This window comes from Panulirus ornatus, chromosome 41 (assembly GCF_036320965.1).
Source record: "Panulirus ornatus isolate Po-2019 chromosome 41, ASM3632096v1, whole genome shotgun sequence".
Lineage (NCBI taxonomy): Eukaryota > Metazoa > Arthropoda > Malacostraca > Decapoda > Palinuridae > Panulirus > Panulirus ornatus.
In genome coordinates, this window is record NC_092264.1 from 14,502,275 (window position 1) to 14,509,774 (window position 7,500).

The window sequence follows — 7,500 nt, forward strand, 5'->3', positions numbered from 1 at the left end:
CCACTGACAGCACGTCAACCCCGGTATACCACATCGATCCAATTCACTCTATTCCTTGCCCTCCTTTCACCCTCCTGCATGGTCAGGCCCCGATCACACAAAATCTTTTTCACTCCATCTTTCCACCTCCAATTTGGTTTCCCACTTCTCCTCGTTCCCTCCACCTCCGACACATATATCCTCTTGGTCAATCTTTCCTCACTTATTCTCTCCATGTGCCCAAACCATTTCAAAACACCCTCTTCTGCTCTCTCAACCACGCTCTTTTTATTTCCACACATCTCTCTTACCCTTACGTTACTTACTCGATCAAACCACCTCACACCACACATTGTCCTCAAACATCTCATTTCCAGCACATCCATCCTCCTGCGCACAACTCTATCCATAGCCCACGCCTCGCAACCATAGAACATTGTTGGAACCACTATTCCTTCAAACATACCCATTTTTGCTTTCCGAGATAATGTTCTCGACTTCCACACATTCTTCAAGGCTCCCAGTATTTTCGCCCCCTCCCCCACCCTATGATCCACTTCCGCTTCCATGGTTCCATCCGCTGCCAGATCCACTCCCAGATATCTAAAACACTTTACTTCCTCCAGTTTTTCTCCATTCAAACTTACCTCCCAATTGACTTGACCCTCAACCCTACTGTACCTAATTACCTTGCTCTTATTCACATTTACTCTTAACTTTCTTCTTTCACACACTACCAAACTCAGTCACCAGCTTCTGTAGTTTCTCACATGAATCAGCCACCAGCGCTGTATCATATATATATATATACACACACACACACACACACACACACATATATATATATATATATATATATATATATATATATATATATTATACGAACAAAGTGCCTATGAACACGCACTTTCAAATAACATACAAACCTCCAACAGCCAGGATCGAGCCCAGGACCCCGGTGCAACAAGGCGGGAGCGCTACCGCTAGGCTATGGTCGCCCCAAATAGGGAAATGACTATTCGAATACCATGTACTCGAATACCCTTCGTCTCACGTTGGTGAGCAACGGGGTGCACACTGTCACTGTGCCTCAGTCACGGGCAGCACTTCCCGGGGACCTACGCAATCCTCTTCACGACCTTTGCTGACCTTCTCTGTGACCCGCAGTCAACAACGCAGGTGTTCCCCTCGCTCGCTTCCCCACACACACACACACACAACACACACAACACACACACACACAACACACACACACAACACACACACACACACACACGTACCCAAGGATAAGATGGTCGCCCTTCTCCCACTCGCTGCCAAGTGTACATGCTACACTCTCTCTCTCTCGTGATCCGTTATAATATAATCAATAGGTCGTCCTATAACTTTGCTGGTGTCCTGGTTAATTCCTAGCTCGTCCCATCACTCTGCTGGTGTCCTGGGTAATTCCTAGGTCGTCTCATCACTTTGCTGGTGTCCTGGGTAATTCCTAGGTCGTCCCATCACTTTGCTGGTGTCCTGGGTAATTCCTAGGTCGTCCCATCACTTTGCTGGTGTCCTGGGTAATTCCTAGGTCGTCCCATCGCTTTGCTGGTGTCCTGGGTAATTCCTAGGTCGTCCCATCACTTTGCTGGTGTCCTGGGTAATTCCTAGGTCGTCCCATCACTTTGCTGGTGTCCTGGGTAATTCCTAGGTCGTCCCATCACTTTGCTGGTGTCCTGGGTAATTCCTAGGTCGTTCCATCACTTTGCTGGTGTCCTGGGTAATTCCTAGGTCATCCCATCACTTTGCCTGTGTCCTGGGTAATTCCTAGGTCGTCCCATCACTTTGCTGGTGTCCTGGGTAATTCCTAGGTCGTCCCATCACTTTGCTGGTGTCCTGGGTAATTCCTAGGTCGTCTCATCACTTTGCTGGTGTCCTGGGTAATTCCTAGGTCGTCCCATCACTTTGCTGGTGTCCTGGGTAATTCCTAGGTCGTCCCATCACTTTGCTGGTGTCCTGGGTAATTCCTAGGTCGTCCCATCACTTTGCAGGTGTCCTGGGTAATTCCTAGGTCGTCCCATCACTTGGCAGGTGTCCTGGGTAATTCCTAGGTCGTCCCATCACTTTGCTGGTGTCCTGGGTAATTCCTAGGTCGTCCCATCACTTTGCAGGTGTCCTGGGTAATTCCTAGGTCGCCTGCTGACCAGGGCCGTGACCACCACACGCCACCCAGCCAACACGGTGGGTGAAGCATGTCGAACCCCAACACATGCTTCACATTGGATACCAGCTCGGGGCATTTCCAGCTCCCTCACACCACACCCCACCACACACACACAAACTTCGAGGAGATAACTCTCTCTCTCTCTCTCTCTCTCTCTCTCTCTCTCTCTCTCTCTCTCTCTCTCTCAAACTCACAGAACGCTTTCTCATCATCTTTAATTCGCCACAGAGACACACACACATCCACTACACACACACACACACACAAACACACACACATACACACGCCTTCCGGGACCTCCCTCCCTAATATCCTTTATTACCTCCCAAGCCATCGAGCGCACGACAAGCGGGTGTCTGTGTGTGTGTGTGTGTGTGTGTGTGTGTGTGTGTGTGTGTGTGTGTGTGTGTGTGTGGGATGAGCGGGGAGGAGGAGGAGCTGGAAATGCCCCGGGTGTGTGTGTGTGTGTGTGTGTGTGTATCTACCAACCTCACAGCCCACCACCACCACCACAGTCGACCAGATGTGAACAGCTGCCTCTCCAGCAACACCTGCACAGGCACACACACACACACACCCGGCCACGCTTCAACACACACACACACACACACGTGCACAACACACGACTATACGCACACCTGCCCGATCAATTTCAAGTGACATGCGCACAACACTTGAATGTGCACACCACAACCACACTTTACAAGACATGCACATGTGCACACCACTTGAATGTGCACACCCGACCACACTTCACAAGACATGCACATGGGCACAACGCTTGAATGTGCACACTGTAAAATAGATGTAAACACCCGTATTGTATTTACAGATTTACATGTATTTTCCCCTAGGCTTTGTACCATGTGGATCAAGATATTCCTATGAGTCCACGGGGAAAATGAAACACGATAAGTTCCCAAGTGCACTTTCGTGTGATAATCACATCATCAGGGGAGACACAAGAGAGAAATATAACAGTCAGTTGATATACAACGAAGAGACGAAGCTAAGACGCCCGGACAATCACATGTTTACCAAATGGCGTCCTAGCTTCGTCTCTTCGATGTATATCAACTGACTTCTATTTCTCTCTTATGTCTCCCCTGATGATGTGATTATTACTCGAAAGTGCACTTGGGAACTTATCGTGTTCCATTTCCCCCCGTGGATTACAAGTGTTCACCAGCAGTATACACTGCAGGTGGCTTCCGAGGTCTTCCACCGCCCAGCAGTCTGGGCAGACGGGCCCACAGTCCGCCCTATACAGCGTCTCCTGCGGTGTCCACGGAACTAAAGCGGATGATGACCCCCCGTTAAGACCGCGTCGCCCGGGTGTACTCCAATATCCACAACGTACACCATGTACACCATGTACACCGTGTGCCTTGCCGTGTTCTACCTAAACATCGTGCGTTCGTGCTCGCACAGTTAACACCGCACGACTGTACCAACTGAGCGCGCGAGCGCGAGGTAAGGCGGGTCGCGTGAGTGTGTGTGTGTGTGTGTGTGTGTGTGTGGGGGGGGGGGGGGGGGGGGGTCGTGCCGGGCTGACCTTGTGGAACATGGTCACGGCCGCCCCCCACCCTCACGGTTCCTATCCCGCACTCTTGTCCTCACGCTAACCACCTCATTACCGTCCCTCCTATAAATAATCAATAATAATAATAATAACAATAATAATAATAATAATAATAATAATAATAATAATAATAATAATAACAAATAACATTGGAGTTCTTTTACAATGATGTGCTGTGCACTCCACACTTGCCTCTACCTAACCCTAGGCCATAGACCCTTCACCCATGTCATCATTGAAACGCTAGTTCAAAATCAAAATAAAAAAAATCACATGACAGCACCTGTGGGGTTCTTAGCTCTACCGTCCCTCCAAAATTTTCAGCTCTCGCCTCCCACCCAGCTCTCACGTCATCACTACCTTCCCTACAAACCCCTCCAAGACGCTTGTGAAGCCTCTTCACCTCGTACAAACGTAACTACAAGGATTAAACCCACGTGAACTGTACCAGAAGTCTGGCCAAGTGGTCAACAACACCTCCAGATGAAGCACAACCAGTGGCAGCTGTGCACAGTGGGCGTTGCGGCACACAACAGTGTCATGAATCAAAAGAGGATATGCGGTGAGCGACACGCGTCTGTCCTGCCTATTATCTGGTGCAGTCTTGGGCGGGTCTTAAACCCCCCCACCACAGCACGGGCTGGGCCCTGGCTGCTAGGTTGGGTGGTTGGTCGACCTAGCTGTTCCACTGGGTCGCTGGTCGACCAAGGAGTTGCATTGGGTCGCTGGTCGACCAAGCGGCTGGATTGGGTTGTTGGTCGACCTAGATGTTCGAGTGGGTCGCTGGTCGACCAAGGTGTTGGATTGGGTCACTGGTCGACCAAGCTGTTGGACTGGGTTGTTGGTCGACCAAGCTGTTAGATTTGGTCGCTGGTCGACCAAGGTGTTGGATTGGATCGCTGGTCGAACAAGGTGTTGGATTGGGTCGCTGGTCGACCAAGCTGTTGGAGTGGGTCGCTGGTCGACCAAGGTGTTGGATTGGATCGCTGGTCGACCAAGCAGCTGGATTTGCGTTGCTGGTCGACCATGTTGTTGGAGGCCGCAGCCCCTCAGGCCTACGTAGCAGCCCCCAGCAGCCTGGCTGGTCTGGTCCACTGTGTGGGCGCTGGTCCAGGGCGCGGCACTCTGGACACCTTGTGTACTGGCAACCCCATCTCTCTCTCTCTCTCTCTCTCTCTCTCTCTCTCTCTCTCTCTCTCTCTCTCTCTCTCTCTCTCTCTCTTGTCCAGCCTCTCACTCTCCTGCCCTGAGGCCGACCCTCTTCCCCCACACCTCCTCCACCTTCCAGGGTTTCTGTGTCTTCCTCCCCCTCCTCCCTTCCCTTCCTCCCTCTCCCTAGGGCGCGCCTGTAATCCTTTTCCTCTTTCTCCTCCTCACCCCCTTTCCCCCTCCTCCCCTCCCCCCCAGCTGTCTTACCCGTGTTGCCCCACACACACACACACAGACACACACACACACACACACACACACACACACACACACACACACACCTCTCACCTCCAGGGTCGCCTTCGCTCTCCCTTCCCTCCACCCTCAGCAGCCCCTCTCTCTCTCTCTCTCTCTCTCTCTCTCTCTCTCTCTCTCTCTCTCTCTCTCTAAGTCCTCCAACGCCCCCCCCTTCCCCCATACCTGCCTTTCACCCTTGGCTCTCCCAAGGCTTCCCATTCCCCCCCCCTCCCCGTACCCGCGTCCCCTCGCCCCAGGTGTGTGTGTGTGTGTGTGTGTGTGTGTGTGTGGGGCGCGGGTCCCCGGATATCCGGCCGGCCTGAGCGTTACCCTCCAGCCGGGTTATGTGGCGTGGGGGAGGGAGGCGACCTCGGCCTTGCCACCAGCGCCGCCCCTCCTCACCTGCCATACCCACCCACCCACTACACCACACCCACTACCCACCCACCACCACTACCGCCGCTACCCACCCACCACACCACACCCACTACCTACCCACCACACCCCACCCACCACTACCCACCCACCCACCACTACCCACCCACCACATCCCACCCACCACCACTACCCACCCACCCACTACACCACTACCAATACCCACCCACCACTACCCACCCACCACACCAAACCCACTACCCATCCACCACACCACACCCACTACCCACCCACCACACCACATCACTACCCACCCACCACACCACATCACTACCCACCCACCACCACCACTAGCCTACCTCCACCACTACCCACCCACCACACCACACCCACCCACCACACCACACCCACTACCCACCCACCGCTACCCACCAACCACACCACACCCACTACCCATCCACCCACCACATCACTACCCACCCACCACACCACATCACTACCCACCCATCACCACCACTAGCCTAACTCTATCACTACCCACCCACCACCACCACTAGCCTACCTCAACCACTATCCACCCACCAACAGCCTACCTCCACCACTACCCACCCACCACCACCACTAGCCTAACTCCACCACTACCCACCCACCACCACCATTAGCCTACCTCCACCACTACCCACCCACCACCACCCGTCTCCCACCCTCACCAGCGACATGTTTGTGTGTAGGCAATGTACCTGTACCACTGTAATCCACTGTAATGACCCAAATCATGTAATTAATCATCCGTAACCATCAGTCTCCCTGTATATCCTGTAATTACATACCATGTATCGAGATGTACGTTATACACCCATCCTGTGGTACGAAAAGGTCCTCTGGAAACCCACTCGGGCCCAGCCGGCACCTTCCTGTGTGGGTGTATTGTACTCACGTACACTCCACACTTACGTACACCTACGTGTACACTCCACACTTACGTACACCTACGTGTACACTCCACACTTACGTACACCTACGGGTACACTCCACACTTACGTACACCTACATGTACACTCCACATTTACGTACACCTACATGTACACTCCACACTTACGTACACCTACATGTACACTCCACATTTACGTACACCTACATGTACACTCCACACTTACGTACACCTACATGTACACTCCACACTTACGTACACCTACATGTACACTCCACACTTACGTACACCTACATGCACACTACACACTTACATACACCTACATGTACACTCCACACTTACGTACACCTACATGTACACTCCACACTTACGTACACCTACATGTACACTCTACACTTACGTACACCTACGTGTACACTCCACACTTACGTACACCTACATGTACACTCCACACTTACGTACACCTACATGTACACTCCACACTTACGTACACCTACATGTACACTCCACACTTACGTACACCTACATGTACACTCCACACTTACGTACACCTACCCCAGGCCATGTGCACCTCAATCACACCATCAATGAAATGATGTATGAGTAACATCAAATAAAATCCCCTCAAAATATAATCAAAGTCAATACTTCTCCTCACCATGGAGGTAATAACCCAATATACTTCATAATCCAAGAGTGAATGTGTTCACCCAACTCCCATACCCCGGTAGTGATGCCCCGATCAATAATATCTTGAAGCTGGCGAGAGGTTACGTCCCAGTGTAATGATCCGCGCTCAACAGCTGGATCAAATAGTAATGACCCAGCTGGTGTGGGGTGGACACCTACCCCGGTCATTACCAGCTGGTGTAGGGTGGACACCCCCCCCGGTCATCACCAGCTGGTGTAGGGTGGACACCTACCCCGGTCATCACCAGCTGGTGTAGGGTGGACACCCACCCCGGTCATCACCAGCTGGTG

At 52.2% G+C, this 7,500-nt stretch overlaps 1 protein-coding gene across 3 annotated transcripts in view; it reads right to left on the minus strand.

The window, feature by feature from the left end:
- Window positions 1–7,500, minus strand: part of C3G (C3G guanyl-nucleotide exchange factor) — a 411,105-nt gene that overhangs the window by 345,100 nt on the left and 58,505 nt on the right. The gene's annotated exons all lie outside the window — the stretch shown is intronic.